Source organism: Schistocerca piceifrons, chromosome 11 (genome assembly GCF_021461385.2).
Source record: "Schistocerca piceifrons isolate TAMUIC-IGC-003096 chromosome 11, iqSchPice1.1, whole genome shotgun sequence".
Taxonomy (NCBI): Eukaryota; Metazoa; Arthropoda; class Insecta; order Orthoptera; family Acrididae; genus Schistocerca; species Schistocerca piceifrons.
In genome coordinates this window covers 17723086-17741759 of record NC_060148.1, presented here as the reverse complement: position 1 = coordinate 17741759, position 18674 = coordinate 17723086, and positions in this window count along the sequence as shown.

Genomic DNA, 18674 nt, shown 5'->3' with positions numbered 1-18674 from the left:
AGCTTCAAATGCTGTTTCTCAGTAGTGTTCCTCAAAAAGATCTTCACCTTCCCACCAGGGATTCCTGTTTGAGTTCTTGAAGCATCTCCGTAACACCTGCATATTGTTCGAACCTACTGGTAACAAATTTAGCAGCCTGCCTGTGAATTGCTTCAATGTCTTTCTTTAATCTGACCTGGTGCAGATCTCAAGCACTTGAGCAGTACTCAAGAACAGAACATACCAGTGTCCTACATGCAGTCTCCTTTACAGGTGAACCACTTTTTCTTAAAATTCTTACAGTAAACAGAAGTCGACAATTCGCCTTCCCTACCACAATTCTCACATGCTCGTTCTGTCTCATATTGCTTTGCAACGTTACACCCAGATATTTAAACAACTTGACTGTGTCAAATAGAATACTACAAATACTGTATTCAAACGTTACAGGTTTGATCTTCCTACTCACCCACATTAACTTACAATTTTTCCATTTAGGGCTAGCTGCCATTCATCAGAGCAACTGGAAATTTTGTCTAAGTCATCTTATATCCTAGTCAGTCAACACCTTCCTCTACACCAAGGCATAATCAGCAAACAACCACAGATTGCTGCCCATGCTGTCCACCAAATTGTTAATGCATACAGAGAAAAACAGCGGTCCTATCACACTTCCCTGGGGCACTCCTGACGATACCGTTGTCTCTGATGGGCACTCGCCATTGAGGACAACGTACTGGGCTCAAGAAATCTTTGAGCCACTCACATATTTGTTGAATCTGTTTCACATATTCATATCTTATTTAACAGCATGCAATGGAGTACTGTCTCAAATGCTTTCCAGAAATCTGCAAATGTGGATTCTGCCTGTTGCCCTTCATCCATAATTCTTAGTGTACCATGAGAGAAAAGAGCAAGTTGAGTTTCACATGGGCGATGCTGTCTGAAACCTTGTTGATTCATGGATTATATTCAAACTGAGAATATGTTCAAGGATTCTGTAGAGCAAACAGATGTTAGGGATATTAGTCTGTAATTTTTTGGGTCCTTTCTTTTGCCCTTCTTATATACATATGTCACCTGCACTTTCTCCAGTTGCTTGGAACTTTGCACAGGGAGAGAGATTTGTGATAAATGCTAGCTAGGTAAGTAGCCAATGCCACAAAGTACTCTTCATAAAACTGAATTGCATCTGGACCGGGTGACTTATTTGTTTTCAACTATTTCAGTTGTTTCTCTATACCAGGGGTGCTTATTATTATGTCATCAATATAGGAGTGTGTTTGGTCAAATGATAGTATGTTTGCATGATTCTCCTGCATGAACGGTTTCTTAAACATGAAATTTAAAACTTCGACTTTCGTTTTGCTATCTTCAAGAGCTGTACCAGGCTGGTCAATAAGTGAGTGGATGGAAGACAAAGACCTGCTTAGCTGTTTTACATAAGGCCAGAATTTTTTTGGGTTCTTTGCCAGATCTTTTTCTCAGGTACGATGATAGTAGTTGTTGCATGCTTTGCACTTAAATCTTTTCACACATACACAAATCTGTCCACCTTTTGCCTGTCGTCATTAGTGTGTTCTCTTTTATACTGAGAGTGCAACAACCTCTGCTCCCTCATAATGTTCCGAATTTTGTTGTTAAACCATGGCCTTTTATGTCCTTAATCCACTTACTAGCCACATAGTTGTCCAGACCATGATTTACAGTCTGCTTAAACTTTACCCATAATTCCTATTCATCTCTCTTAGTGGAACTATGTAATGTCAGTTCACTGTCTAAGTGGGATGTTAACAACTGCTTATCTGCTCTTTCTAGCAGAAACATTCTCGTAGCCATAACCATAGTTGCTATAGTGGCACCATGTTCGCTACTCCCCGTTTCTATACCGACATTCTCAATAAGATCTGGCCTATTTGTAGCTATGAGGTCTAAGATATTTCCATGGCCTGGGGGCTGCCAAATTAGATGCTCAAGAAAACATGTTCAAAAGTACTTCATACAACTTTGGTCTGTACCCCTGCAATGAATCCATTGTCGTCCCACTCTGTACTTGGTAGTTTATAATTTCCTCCAAATAGCATTGCATGATCTGTGTATTTACACACTACTGGCCATAGACCTTCTTTGAATAACTCTGGGACTGTCACAGCAGAATCAGGTGGCTGTTAAAAAATCCAGTAATTTGGTTTCACCTGGACCTGTTATACACAAGCAGGTAACTTCAGTCACACTCAACTACGATCTCAATAGAGACAATAGTTTTGTCAATTGCAATGAACAGTCCCCTCCAGCCAACTGTGATAAGCTGCTGGTAGCAGAGTGACGTATTCCTTGGTCTAACCTATGTTGAACTGAGCTGGTTTGCCATCAGATCAAATGGTATTTACTCTACTGTTTGAACTGATTTTCAGTGAAGTGATTCTTTGTCCCCATAGCTGTCATTCCAGACCTGTGTGACAATCGATGAGGAAATCTAGTGGCTATTTTTTTTTTTCAGTGGGATAATTCCATGTGTCAGAATTCATTGTGTTGTCTGACCTACTCTTTATCACCTCCTGCCTCAGTCTCGGTGTTTGGCTGCGTGGGTTTGACACATGAATTGACTTTGTTTCTGACCAAAAACTTTTTTTTGCCAGTTTGTTATAGAAAATGGTGATTTTCAATTCCTTGAAAAACTGTGCAAGGAAAACTTCAAAGCTTGTCAGTTTCATAGGTTTCTGCCATGACATTAAAAAACAAAAAACACTTTGCTGTAAGCTTTGTATATTTGGGATATATGTGGCTTTGTAAATTAATATCAATTGGAGCAAACAAATGCAAATATCATCACTGGGAAGCTGCAGATGGTAGTATTTCACATGACGTGGAACAGGAAATGGTAATTGGGTGCAGTTTGTGTTTGATATTTTGTATTTGATTCAGAGGGACCACAAAATGAGATTCATGCAAGAATATGGTATTGGCTGAACTCAAACTGACAGTTTTGTACAGGTATTTTATTTGAAGGAGCTCCTGGCATGAGAAAATTAAGTAAGTTTGCTATTAGTCAAGGTGAATAACATATACTTTACATAATTTTCAGAGCATAACTAAAAGAAATGAGTAAGAGAAACAGTGGCTGCAAACATATTTTATTTTATTTTATTTTTACACAGAAATGTTAAAAAAACTACGTAACTAGATTTAGACAACCTTTTTACTTCTTTTTCAGATTCTCAAAAATCTATTTGGAATCTCGAAGTCAAGTAATGGTGTAAAGGAAGATCCAGAAGTAAAAGCTGAAGTGGGAGCCAGACAGAACAATGTATTTATGTAAATGCTATAGTAGATGCTGGGTGAAAAATACGTAAGTGGCTAAATGTGAAGTAAAACTTGTGCAAAAAGTTTTGCCCAGTTAATGTGGCTACAACATAATGTTGTGATTTTTGCATGCTCTTCGTTGTTCTAGTTTTGTAGCTACTGATGTTCTCTCTTCTCATATCAGCAGGAAATAGGAGTAATCCGCTGAATTACAGACCCATATCCCAAATGTCAATTTGCAGGAGGATTTGGAAGATATACTGTGTTTGATCATTATGAATTACCTATTGACACACAGCACAGATTCAGGAAATATCGTTCTCCTGAAATGCAACTAACTCCTTATTCTCACAAAGTAATGAGTGCTATCTACAAGGGATTTCAAATTGTTTCAATATTTTTTAGATTTCCAAGTTTTTGACACCGTTCGTGACAAGCAACTTTCGCATGCATTTGGAGTATAGCTTCAGCTGCGCGACTGGATTCAAGATTTCCTCTCAGAAAGTCTACAGTACATAGTAAAAGAGGAAAATAAAGTAAACCAGAAGTGATATCCGGTGTTCCCCAAGGAAGTGTTAAATGTCCTCTGCTGTTTCTAAGCTACATAAACAATTTAGCAGATTATCTGAGCAGCCCTGTTAGATTGTTTGGAGTTGATGCTGTCATTTGCTGTCTGGTAAAGCCACGAGAACATAAAATCAGTTGCAAAATAACTGACTTGATGTCTTACAGGGGCGAAAATTGGCAGTTATCTCCGAATAAGGAAAAGTGTGAGGTCATCTACATCAGTACAAAAATAAATCCTTTAAATTTAAATTGCACAGTAAAGCACACAAATTTAAAGGCTGTTAATTCAAGTAAATACCCAGAAATTACAATTACGCACAACTTGTATTGGAACAGTCACAGCTGTGGGCAAGGCAAACCAGCAACTGTGATTTATCAACAGAACACTTAGAAGGTGCAACAGATCTACTAAAGAGACTGCTTACACTATGCTTGTTCATCCTCTTGTGGAGTATTCCTGTGCTGTGTGGGATCCTTACCAGACAGGGCTGACACAGGGCACTGAACAATTTCAAAGAAGGGGGAGAGTCTCACAGATATGATAAATGAGTTGGGATGGCATTCGTTGACACAGAGGCATCTTTTGCTGTGGCAAGACCTTTTCACAAAAAAATCAATCACCAACTTTCCAACTTTCTCCTCTGAATGTTAAAATATTTTATTGTTGCCAACCTATATAGTGTTCATTTTTCCCATGTGCTTTTCAAAAGTGGAACTGTAGAGAAATAATCTGAAGGTGGTCTGAAGAACCCTCTGCGGGCCACTTAAATGTGAATTTCTGAGTAGTCATGTAGATGTAGGTCAAACATCTATCACCATTTCATAGCTGCAGTACACGATCTAATAAGGCTGTATCTCTGTATGACACTAAATCTTTCTGGATCTTCTTCCGTAAACACTGGCAATATGCCTGTGGGAGAAATGACCTTGTTACCTGTATATAAATTCAAAAATGATGTTGGATGTGAGACAAGACTAGGACTTCAGCTTTTATCCCGGCGTAGCTGCCCTTGGTACATATTCCATGTATATTATTTCTTTCCGGCAGTGGAAAGCATCCCTGTTTCATTGTCAGTGCTGTGTAAAATAGAAAAGGGTAGTTGACTGATATGACATATCCTCCTGTTCGCCAGTGTGTGGGCACTGTACACCTATTAACTTAAAGGGTATACGGAATGAGTTTTTCAATGAAAAAATCGATTTTTGGGTAAATGCATTTTCGAAAAATTTAGACTCTCCCGTTTAATACCATGTATAAAATAATTGGATGACGTGAATAGAACTATTTTAAATAATTTTTTAAAATAATTTCGTCACACGATGTTCCTCACCTTGTATATCAGACGTGAAATATACCTGATATAGACAGCCTTGCCAGAGATATAATTGAGCACAAGAGAGTTAGCTTTTCTGTTGGCTACACTGCTAGACAGTTGACGATAGATTCTGCACCATTTGTATTGTTTCCTTTGTGAGTACATCCATGTCATTGTTGTGAAAGTCGTATGTGGAGAAGTCATTGAGTTTTCTTTCCTTCAACATGCCAAGACCTAGTCTGAAGGTATTTAGAAAGCATGTACATTGGCGCAAGAAAGTAAAGTGTACTAAAAATTCGTCTGATTCATCTTCATCAGTATCTGATGTCCCAGTAGCGACTAACCTCAACACTGGTAGTGATACATTGAGTGATGCTGCTGCCACTACACCGGAAAGTGCTTCAAGAAGAAAACTAGCTGGAATTGAAGAAGAATACAAGAAACTAAATGCTGGGACTACAAAATATGTGGTAATTAACGTCTCTTTATTATCAGACATTTTGGAGAACAATGTGTGCTGCAAACAAAGTGGAAAATGTGGTGTTTCATTAAAAACAAACTTACATGTAGGACTTGCTTGTGAATTAGAGTTGATATGCAGTTATTGCAAACACAGTGTTACTTTCTTCAATTCCTCACATGTTACTGCAGATACAGGTAAACTATACGATACAAACATTAGACTGGTTTATGGATTACGGTGTATAGGAAAGGGCAGGGCTGCAGGTGCCATGTTGTGTGGTGTGATGAACCTCCCTCCTCCACCTTCAAAATTTAACAAACACACAATTGCAATAGGCTCTGCTGTAGAAGATGTTGCACAGGAAAACATGAAAGATGCTGTTGAGGAAGCAGTTGTTGAAAATAATAATAGCAGAGACTTGTCCATAGCTTTTGATGGAAGCTGGCAGGAGAGAGGCCACACATCTCTGAATGGTGTAGTAACAGCTACAAGTGTGGACACTGGTAAGGTAGTTGATGTGGCAATACTTTCCAAGCATTGCAGATGCAAGGAGAAAATGAAAACTAAACATGAAGAGGAGTGCATGGCAAATTACTATGGGTCAAGTGGTGGTATGGAAGTTGCTGGTGTAAGAAGTATTTATCAACACTCAGTAAAATAGTACAATGTTAGATAAATAAATTATCTTGGAGATGGTGACTCAAGGCTTTCAAAGAAATTGAGGAACTGAGACCCTATGGTAACAATGTGAAAATTTCCAAACTGGAGTGTGTTGGCCATGTTCAGAAAAGGATGGGATCAAGACTTCGACGGCTCAAGGCTAGCATGAAAGGCAAGAAATTGAGCGATGGAAAAACTTTAGATGGGAAAAATAGACTGACAGATGCTACAATAGATCATATTCAGAAGTGCCATGGTCTAGCAATAAGACAGAATACAGCAGATGCAGAATTAATGAGAAGAGCGCTCTGGGCTCTGTTTTTCATACAGCTTCAAACAATGAGAATCCCCAACATGGGCTATGTCCAAAAGGAGACGATAGTCGGTACAAGTACAACAGAGGCAAGGTAACTAAGAAACAATACAATCACCCTCGTCACCTGCCACCTGCCATAATGGATGAAATAAAACCAATATTCAGAGACCTCGCAGATATTAGTCTACTAAAGAAATGTCTTCATGGCCGAACTCAAAATCCAATTGAGTGTGTGACCCATGTGATATGGAATAGACTACCTAAAACCGTGTTTGTGGATATAAACACACTTCACTTTCATAGTATGAAGGCTTTCACGACTGGATGACATATCTTCTGGTAAACCTTCCGAGATGTAAGGTCATGGTCCATGAAACTCTTCAGCTCCTAACGTTTTGTCCAGAGCTGCACTGGACATCTTCAGAGGGGTGTTTCTCCTCCGGTGAGTCTTGCCGACTGACGGGTCGGACGTCTGAGAGTGACTTATATATCGTAGAAAGTGGGCGTGACCAGAGTTAGACGTGATATGCAGAGATAATCTTTGTCAAAGATAAAACTTAACTATCGATCGTAATCTCGTCACGGATAAAACTGTCTAGCAATTCTGTAGTGCTACTGTCCAAATATCACTAAGTTTCATGGTCTCTTCTTTCCGATTAAAATTATCCCTATGTTTATATATTTCAATTGCTTCTCTACAAAGCCGTGGGTAATAGTTCGTCGTCGTAGATAAAATTTTTGTTTCGGAAAACCTCACTTTATGATTTCCTGACTGAAAAGCGTGTTCTACGACGATGAACTATTACCCACGGCTTTGTAGAGAATCAATTGAAATATATAAACATAGGGATAATTTTAATCGGAAAGAAGAGACCATGAAACTTAGTGATATTTGCACAGTAGCACTACAGAATTGCTAGACAGTTTTATCCGTGACGAGATTACGATCGATAGTTAAGTTTTATCTTTGACAAAGGTTATCTCTGCATATCACGTGTAACTCTGGTCACACCCACTTTCTATGATATATAAGTCGCTCTCAGACGTCCGACCCATCAGTCGGCAAGACTCACTGGAGGAGAAACACCCTCTGAAGATGTCCAGCGCAGCTCTGGACGAAACGTTAGGAGCTGAAGAGTTTCATGGAACACGACCTTACATCCCGGAATGTTTACCAGAAGATACACTTGACTTTGGTGTTTATGATGCTGTTTCATCATTCAATCAGGGCAATATAACAAAGTGCAAAGTTCTGCAGAAGTTGGGACTCTGTGTAGGACTACGAACTGCCGCAGCTATGCTTTGTTTGGACAAGGAATGGCTCAGGTCTTCAGATAATGCCATAAAAGTATATTCAAAGATGGCTAGACAGCATAGCAGAGCCATCAAGAGGGAGCTGTTGGACGATTCTGATGATACAAGCTATGGAGCAGGCTTGTTCTGAAGTAAAAACTTTGAAGCTAATTTCCCGTAACTTTATTTTTTTTTGTGTATAAGATACATTTTCTCAGGGCCTATTTATAGTAGAAAGATGAAATTTTCTGTAGTTGTTCCTTAAGACCTTCTAATATATCTGAATCAAAATATATGTGAAATTATTTTGTATTAATGGATGTAAATTTTAAAATACTTGTTAAAATGTATAACTTTTTTAACATTTACAAAAAATAAAATATCTGAAAAACTATACATTAATTTTTCAAAATTAATAATTCAGCATAAAAGCAGAACATATCTCTGCGTTCTGTGAAAAAAATCTAGAGTATTGTCCAAATAACAAATGAGAAAATGTTCCTACCTTTTAGCTCAATTTAACATTGTAAGCATAGGGCGTTCCGTATACCCTTAAGCGTGGCCATATACTGTCACTCTATAGTCCAACAACACAACATGACAGTGTTTATACCAAAACCTTATACTAGCTATGAGATATTTGCAAATAAATTTAACAACAGTCATACTGAGGTTGGATCTATTAGTTGAAATCCTGAAATATAACAACATTGCTCAAAACAGATTCATTTTAACTCTTTATATAAATCCCTTTTATGTTTAACTATGTAGGAAAAGACAGATTGCTACTTACCATAAAGAAGACACAATAGTTTGCAGACAGGCACAATTAAGACACTTACGTAAAGCTTTCAGCCACAGCCTTCATCAGTCAATGAGAGAACACACCATTCGTACACACAAGCAAGCACATGTCATGCACACATGACTGCCAGCAACTGGAGTTGGCTGTGCATGAGGTGTGCCCATTTATGTGTATGAATGGTGTGTCTCTCTTTTACTGATTAAGGCTGCAAACTAAAGCTTTACGAGAGTGTCTTAATTGTGCCTGTCTGCAACTTAACGTGTCTTCTTTAAGGAAAGTAGCAATATGTCTTTTCCTACATTGTTGATATTCCTACCTGGAGTTTCCATTGTGTAAATTATTTATAACTGGCCATTAAAATTGTTACACCAAGAAGAAATGCAGACGATAAACGGGTATTCATTGGACAAATATAATATACTAGAACTGACATGTGATTACATTTTCACCCAATTTGGGTGCATAGATCCTGAGACATCAGTACCCAGAACAACCACCTCTGGCCGTAATAACGGCCGATACGCCTGGGCATTGAGTGAAATAGCTTGGATGGCATGTACAGATACAGCTGCCCATGCAGCTTCGACACAGTACCACAGTTCATCAAGAGTAGTGACTGGCATATAGTGATGAGCCAGTTGCCCAGCCACCATTGACCAAACGTTTTCAGTTGGTGAGAGATCTGGAGAATGTGCTGGCCAGGGCAGCAGTCGAACATTTTCTGTATCCAGAAACACCCATACAGGACCTGCAATTCGAACAAGAGGTGACGGAGACGTGTAACCAATGGCACCCCATAACATCACGCTGGGTGATACGCCAGTATGGCGGTGATGAATACACGCTTCCAATGTGCGTTCACTGCGATGTCGCCAAACACGGATGCGACCATCATGATGCTGTAAACAGAACCTGGATTCATCCAAAAAAATGTTGTTTTGCCATTCGTGCACCCACGTTCATCGTTGAGTACACTATCGCAGGCGCTCCTGTCTGTGATGCAGTGTCAAGGGTAACCACAGCCATGGTCTCCGAGCTGATAGCCCGTGCTGATGCAAATGTCGTTGAACTGTTCGTGCAGATGGTTGTTGTGTTGCAAACGTCCCCATCTGTTGACTCAGGGATCGAGACGTGGCTGCACGATCCGGTACAGCCGTGCAGATAAGATGCCTGTCATCTCGACTGCTAGTGATACAAGGCCGCTGGGATCCAGCACGGCGTTCCGTTTTACCCTCCTGAATCCACTGATTCCATATTCTGCTAACAGTCATTGGATCTTGAGCAATGCAAGCAGCAATTTCGCGATATGATAAACCGCAGTCCCAATAGGCTACAATCCGACCTTTATCAAAGTCGGAAACGTGATGGTACACATTTCTCCTCCTTACATGAGGCATCACAACAATGTTTCACCAGGCAACACCGGTCAACTGCTGTTTGCGTTTGAGAAATCAGTTGGAAACTTTCCTCATGTCAGCACGTTGTAGGTGTCGCCATCGGTGCCAAGCTTGTGTGAATGCTCTGAAAAGCTAATCATTTGCACATCACAGCATCTTCTTCCTGTCGGTTAAATTTCGCATCTATAGCACGTCATCCTCGTGGTGTAACAATTTTAATGGCCAGTAGTGTATTTGTTTAGTTAGAAAAATAATCTGTTCATTAAATTGCAGGCATTATCCTCTTTCATCTGTTGTATTATGAGTGTGACTCTCGTGATGGCTTCAGTTGTTACAATTTACTATAAACAATAATGGTAATATAACGTTAGTAACTTTTTAACTATTAAAGCTTCAGACACGGATTTATGACCAATGTGCTTGCCCCATTGCTGCGGTTCCCAAACTGTCATTGGTTCCCCTCTAGGATATTTGCAATGAATTTTATGTATTTTCAGTAAAGTTATATTAGTGACGACATTTCAAGTAACTATTCCCTCCACAATAACTCGTCCCACAACCGTATATTTCTGCCTGCATTCGTGCTGGCCCACAGAGGATCTGTCAGATTCAGTCCATCCTGCAGCAGTAAGATCAGCTGCTTCTAATGTTACAACTGGGTGTGAGCTGGGTTCTTTGCCGAAGATGGGGGATGTGGACAGCTGTAGAGGTAGTGAAGGTACACCAACTCTTTATTAGTTCTTTACTCACTCATAGAGTTCAGACAGTCTTAAGAATGCGTGCCATTCTCTGGCGTGGCCCAGAATTCCCTCATAATATTCCGGCACTGTAGCTGCAGGTGTCGAGGTATGGCACACGACGTGCACACACTGCCCGGGAGACAGAGCGCTGCGCTGGCATTACGGTATGTGAGGCAGGCTGAGACGGCACGATGTGGCCACGCTGTGGTGACGTGTGGCTACTGTGTCCCCTCACGTTGTCACAGTGATGTTGAAGAGCTGAGGTGGACTGCCCGGGCTGGGCAGTCTGGCAGAGGTCTCTCATTTACAACCCGGTGGAGGCAGAGTTATGGGAGTGGTGCCGATTGACACAGACTAGGTGTCAGTTACTGCCCAGCTGGTCGAAGAGACTGACAGGCAGATACAGCTGTGGTTAAATGATACTTCCATTCACTGCTAGTTGCGGATTGTGCTACGTTTCGGTGTCAATGAGAATCAGCTGTAAAAGGGCAGTGGCTGGGGCAGTGTGCAATCGGCAGTGCCTGTCAATGATGTGGAAGTCAGTTGAGCCGGAGTGGCTTCTCGAAGAGCGGTCCTGCGGCACTGACACCCAGAATGGTATCACAGAAGTGTCCCTTGCCACTGAGGGGTGCCGATTAAGCAAGGCCATTGCCAGCTGTGGCCAGTGTCTGTGGCCCGAGGCCCAATTTCGGCGCTCTCGGTCAGACCATAAGGGAGCTGATCACACAGTTCAGTGACCGGCACCTGCTGTCTGACTGTGGCCGCATTTCAGTCCTGGCTCTGACTTCAGCTTCAAGTTTCCCCATAGTTTCCTCTGTTACAGCTATCTTGGCTTCCTCCACCCTCTATCCATGCAGGAGAAGGTCATTCCAAAACTTAAGTGCATTTCTATCTGATGCGCCGTGCAATTCTTTCCCCATCCGTGCCACTATATCTTGGGCCTCCTTAATTGTTGGCAGCAGTGTGACACTAAAAGTGGGCAGGAATTGTCATTAGCTGTTTATTGGTGCGATTTTAAAATGTGAGCCAAAGCTTATAATCTCATCAAGTGAGAGGTTCTTAGTGTAATGTGTGTTCTGAATGCAAAAAAGTTTGTCCTATCGAAAGTTACAGACAGATAACCAGAGTTTAGAACTATTGATAGCCTTGGGCGAGCCAGGTATGACAACTCTACCACCTGGTGAGCAAGATGTATGAGACAGGCGAAATACCCTCAAATTACAAAAGAATGTAATAATTGTAGTCCCAAAGAAAGCAGGTGTTGACAGACTATCAGTTTAATAAATAACACGAATTCTTTACAGACAAATGGAAAAACTGGTAGAAGCCAACCTTGGGGAGGATCAGTTTGGATTCTGCAGAAATGTTGGAACACGCGAGGCAGTGCCCTACGACTTATCTTAGAACATAGATTAAGGAAAGGCAAATTTACATTTCTAGCATTTATAGAGGAATAGAGAAAGCATTTGACAATGTTGATTGGAATACTCCTTTCAAATTCTGAAGGTGGCAAGAATCAAATAAAGGGAGTGAAAAGCTATTTACAATTTGTACAGATACCAGACAGCAGTTGTATGAGTTGAGGGGCATAAAAGGAAAGCAGTGGTTGGGAAGGGAGTGAGACAATGTTATTCAATCTGTGTACTGAGCAAGCAGTAAAGGGAACAAAAGAAAACTTTGGAGTAGGAATTAAATCCATGGACAAGAAATAAAAACCTGGAGGTTTGCCGATGACATTGTATTTCTGTCAGAGACAGCAAAGGACCTGGAAGAGCAGAGTTGAATAGAATGGACAGTGTCTTGAAAGGAGGATATAAGATGAACATCAACAAAAGCAAAATGAGGATAATGGAATGTAGTCAAATTAAATTAGGTGATACTGAGGGAGTTAGATTAGGAAATGAGATGCTTAAAGTAATAAACGAGTTTCGCTAGTTGGGGAGAAAAATAATAGATAGTGGTTGAAGTAGAGAGTATATAAAATGTAGACTGGCAGTGGCAAGGAAAGTGTTTCTGAAGAAGAGAAATCTGTTAACCTCAAGTATAGATTTAAGTATCAGTAAGTCTTTTCTGAAAGTATTTGTATGGAGTGTAGCCATGTATGGAAGCGAAACATGGAGGTTGAATAGTATGGACAAGAACAGAACTGGAGCTTTCAAAATTTGGTGCTGCAGAATAATGCTGAATATTAGATGGGTAGATCACATAACTAATGAGAAGGTACCGAACAGAACTGGGGAGAATAGGAATTTGTGGCACAACTTGACTAGAAGGAGGGATCAGGTGCTAGGGCAAGTTCTGAGGAATCAAGGGATCACCAATTTAGTATTGGAGGGAAGCACGGAGGGTAAACATCATAGAGGGAGACCGAAGTATGAATATACTTAGCAGATTCAGAAGGATACAACTTGCACTAGTTACTCGGAGATGAAGAAGCTTGCACAGGATATAAAAGCAAACCAGTCTCTGGACTGAAGACTACAACAACAACAACAACAACAACAACAGTGTTGAATCGAGTTTGAGACATTGTGTTTCATGGCAGATGAACAAATCTCCATGATGGATTATGATTAGGCGGATCTTCAGTTATGAGTGAAGAACTCAAATCGAGGATTGAAGGAAGAATTCAACAGGGTTGACGGTTTCCTACTGATGGCGTAACCTTTTGCTTCCCTGAAATTTTGCTAATAGTTCCCTATCAAACTGTTAGTGGTGACATGGCTATAAAAAGTATGTGCCACATAGGTTCCTCCACTTTTAGCAGGTGAACACAAAAAACAACAAATGGGAGCGGCTGTGATTTTTTTCACTAGGTACGACATGAGTGGCAAGGAGTTTTTGAAGTGCTTTGTTACTGATTAGGAGAGCTGGGTTTTGCATAAAAGTCCAGAAACAAAGTAACAGTCAGTGTAACGACTTCATTTGTGAGCCCCAACAGAACAAGAAAAGCGTAATGTAAATTCTGACCATCTACAAGGTTATGCCCACCATGTTTTGGGATAGAAAGGGTGATGTCTAGAGGGGAGACCATAAAATGCAGTGGCCTCCTGTCAACCCCTTCACTGATCACACCGCGTCATTCAAAACAAATGGCATGGATTTTTGTCTGGTGGCAGTGTGTATCCTCACGATAATACTCAATTGCATTCTGCTGGATAGACAAAGAATTCTCTTTGGCATCTTAAGTAGGAAATTGCTGAACGTGTATAGCCTGAACTTGACCTCAAGTGATTACCATCTTTTCTCCCATATTGAGGGATTTATTTGGGCAGAAAGCAGTATGGATATGACAATGAACTGAAAGAGAAAGTCAGTGACAGGTTCAACAACTCAGTGGCAATAGAGTATGCACAAGGCATAGGAAAGCTTTTGGAGTGTTGCAGTAGATGTTTAAGTTTGAATGATGGCCAGGCATAAAAATAGTTGAGGTATCAAAATATGTTTTAAAATAATGTTGAATAATAATTTCCAAAGAAATAAACACTGTACTTTTAGAATGAACCTCATATGTTGGTCTCTTTCCCTTTGTTGCTTTCTTTTACCATCTCATCTACCAACATTACTCTATTATTTATCGCTCCTCCCTAGACCATTCACCATTTTGTCCATATTTCATTATTAAAGCACAAAAAATTATCAAATACACGGACTGGTAGAGCTGTAAAATTAAATGAAAAGTTTGAAAAATGTTAATGAATCAAAGCTAGACAGTTTTTACCTTACAATAAGGAAGTTGTGGTTTGTGAGTATTGTAAATGAATTAGCATCTGTAGGGAATTTTTGAAGCATGACCATAAGAAATTACAAAATAGAAAGAATAGATGTTAACATAACTTTTTGACATAGATGTGTTAGAAAACTATGTAACCAGATATAGATGATCTTGTTTTTACTTCTTTTTCAGATTCTCATAGATCTAGCTGGAACCTTAAGTTCAAGTAATTGTGTAAAGGAAGACCCAGAAGTAAAAAACTGAAATGGGTCAAATGAGAATAATTTGAATATTTACGTAAAGCTGGAGCAGATGCAGGGTGAAGAAGATGCAACTGGCTAACATCGAAATTAAGCGTATACAATAAGTTTTGCTTAGTTAATGTGTATGCAGTGTGAAATGTGAAGTGATTTCCAGATGCTGTGTGTTCTTCACTAGTTTTGTAGCTACTGGTGTTTTCTCTACTTGTATGAGACAACTATCATCACATTTTGCTACAAAGGAATTTTTAATTTTTAGTAATACTTTAGAGCCACAGGCTGTTCCCATGTGTACCACAGTATGATTTTTGCACCCAGCTTCTCAAATCTCTTAAAATTTGCTTAGTGCTGTTGTTCACAGTGTCAGGGTGCACAGATATAAGATGAGCAATTTACAAGCTTGCTTAAGTGGTAATTGGTTTTCAAACCTGCTGGCAGAAAAATCAATGGTTGGCAATGTAATATGTGTAAGAATGAAACAGATTTGTGAAGTTACTCCATTCTGTTAAACTGTTTGTATGATTACACCTTTTCTGTCAATGTTTCTCAAAATTCACTGGGAGGTACAGTCATTAGCTGTTAAGATTATGCTAACACTTACCCATGTGAAACAATGTTCTTTTATCCCACTTGTAGATATTAATTATCTGTTACCTGTAGCCAGTCTGGATAGTTTTATCCAATCTGGAATGTGACTGTGGGATACATACACACTCATCGTGTCATTAGCTGTTAAGTAATCTTAATGAGACAATATTCTTTGTCTCGTTCACAGGCAGAAATGTATATTTAAGTGTGCAAATGTAACCTTGACTTTTTGGTATGACTGTGGCATTACATGCCCAAATCACACTGATATTAAATGTTATTCGTAAGCACAAACACATATTTAAATGCCTAATTGCAAATTTGACCTCATGTCAGTCAAAAAAATGTATATGATTGAGGACTGTGGTGTTGCACACCAAGTCTTCTGATACTGATGGTTAACTTCTGTTCTTTCATTAATCAGTGTTAGACAATGTCAGTTTAACACACCTGGACAGCAACTTATTACTTAAAAACAAAATATTTAGGCACTGCTGCCTTTGCATCTTTTAACCATTATGTTCTACTAAGAATATGTAATTTGACACAATATACATTTATGTACATTGTCCCATTATATTTATAGCGTTATACGCCAAACTTATAAAAAGGTCCTTAGAAACCTAACACTTAGCTTTACACTATTTTAGTAATACGATTCACGTGTTACATTTTGTTAAGTAACTACCTGTACGTGCTGCTATTCTTACCCAGTTTCTAACTAACCTACACAATGAAAATGTCCCTGGTTTATCTGAAAATTGGTGTTTGTAACTCACTGGTTGTGGCCATGGCACTCCATTCTCTGTTTCACGCTGCTAAGAGTCAGTGACAAGAGTCTCTTCTGCATATCGTATACCAGCATCTTTATTTCCAGATCGTCCTTCCCAGTAGCCTCACCAGTGAGCCGATCAACGAGGTTAGTTTCCCATGATCCCAATGTGACTGGGAGACCACAGGAATGCTACATCTTCCTATTGTCATGAAGGACTAAGAGAAGATTTTGGAATTGCATGTGTTACCAACAGATAGTGGTAATGGGCTGCTCATTAGGGGTGTGGAGGAGAATGGCAAAGATCAAATGGGATGACATGTGAGAGTACAGACCAGCTGTTGCTTCTATTCCCAGTGTTGAGAGCAGTCAACACTGACCATAGAAGACAAGACTGCTGATCGCTATGCACGACCGTAGGAGGGAGGCTCGAAATACTGAGATGCGTCATATAGTGGGTGGCTATTGATACCACAAATCTATTTGTGAATTTCTGGGCTTGTATCTTTCAAATAAGTGTAATTTTGCAGTTGCTCACACACTGTCTTGAGCATCGCACCTCTGTATGTCACACTCTCATTTTCTGTTATTACCTCACAATTAAGAGTACGATATTACATTCTTGTCTGAGAATTATTCTATTAACTGATAATTTTGAAGCTGAATATTAATGGACTTGATTTAATGGCAGTTTCGTGTTGGCACGTTCAGTGACTTCATTTGTAGAAATCTGATGCTAAATGGTTAAATATAAACACGTATGTTCAAGAATGAAATCCACCAGAACTTGTCAAACAGGAATGAGTTTAATTAAAAGTGCTGAATGTTTGTACATGGGCAGAGTTTAGAAGTACCTGACATCAATGCAAGAAGACACCTAATTACGGGCAGTGATAAAGACAATAGGGAAAAGTAAATCAGACATATGTGAAAGGGAAATGACACCATAAACACCATTACTTACATATATATAACAGGGTAGAGAAAGGATGTGACTGCTAGATGATTGGAAGAGAAGGCACAAACAATGAACTGAAGACACAACAATGGATCACAAGAAATAGACAGCAAAAATATGCTTACTGGAAAGAAAATTAATGATAATACTAGAACTCTTAACATTACTGAATATTTATTTTCTTGCTTAACATAATGTGAAATGTAAGGAAAATTTACGTTTAGAATGTTTATCATCAGCTGTTCAGTATATTTTGATACAATTGGCCTTGTCAACATGTAAAGTACAGTTAATGAAATTAATAAAGCAGCTTTGCTTTATGAGTGAAAAACACACAAAATTACAATTAAATATCAGTTACATACTTACACATATTAGTTACATACATTTACTGTTTATGATTACTTATGGCTAGTTGAAGCAATACACCCAAGTATTTATATTTACATGTACACTATGTGCTCAAACATATCCAGACATTTAGCTGGAAATGACTTAAAAGTTTGTGGCACCCTCAATCAGTAATGCTGGAATTCAGTATGGTGTTGGCACACCTTTAGCCTGATAACAGCTTCCACTCTCACAGGCATATGTTCAATCAGGTGCTGGAAGGTTTCTTGGGCAATGGCAGCCCATTCTTCACAGAGTGCTGCACTGACGAGATGTATCGATATTGGTCGGTGAGGCCTGCATCCCAGAGGTGTTCCATAGGATTCAAGTCAGAACTCTGTGCAGGCCAGTCCATTACATGGACGTTATTGTCATGTAACCACTCTGCCATGAGTACCTAATATGAAAAACTTATGTTTTTGGGGGTATATGGGTACTTTTGATCACATAGTGTATACAGGGTGAAGCAAAATTCACGCACTCAGGCTTCTCAGTGCAACTCCTCACATGCCAGTGATAAAAAAAATCTCTGAGTACATCTGGCAGAAAAAGGACGATAAAGTGGCAATCTGGCAACACTGTAACCACATATATGGTCACTACCTGTGTCAGCACATATGAATTGTGCTGTATATGTGGTGCAGTGAATAGAGTTTTGGGTTATAATGCAGGAGGTCGAGGGTTCGATCCTGGTTGGGGCGCTTTTTTTTTATTTGCTAATTTTATTCTGACATTTCTACTGTAATATACACCATTTCATAGCTTACCTGTATCCTTAATTTACAATATTTTGTAACGCCGAACATAACAAATTGTCTTTAGACAAATAAGAAATACAGTTGAAACAAATGTCCTATCAGTGCATTGAGATGTGTAGTAAACAGCATGCGGTTACCAGACTCAGTGTTGAAAGGCATAATTAGTGGGACCATTGTGATAACACATACAATTAGTAACCGAGTTTGGACATTATTCGCAAAGCACGTTGCTAGTCCTACTGCTAACGTAAGGCCCTAATGAAATGTAAAGGACCTGAACGAGGCAAGAATAATAGTTGCTACTAATCTATGGGACCATTGGAGGAGGGTACAAAGAAAAACAGCTTTCGCGACTAGTAGATGAAGTGGTGCGAATAAATTCAAGCCCACAATG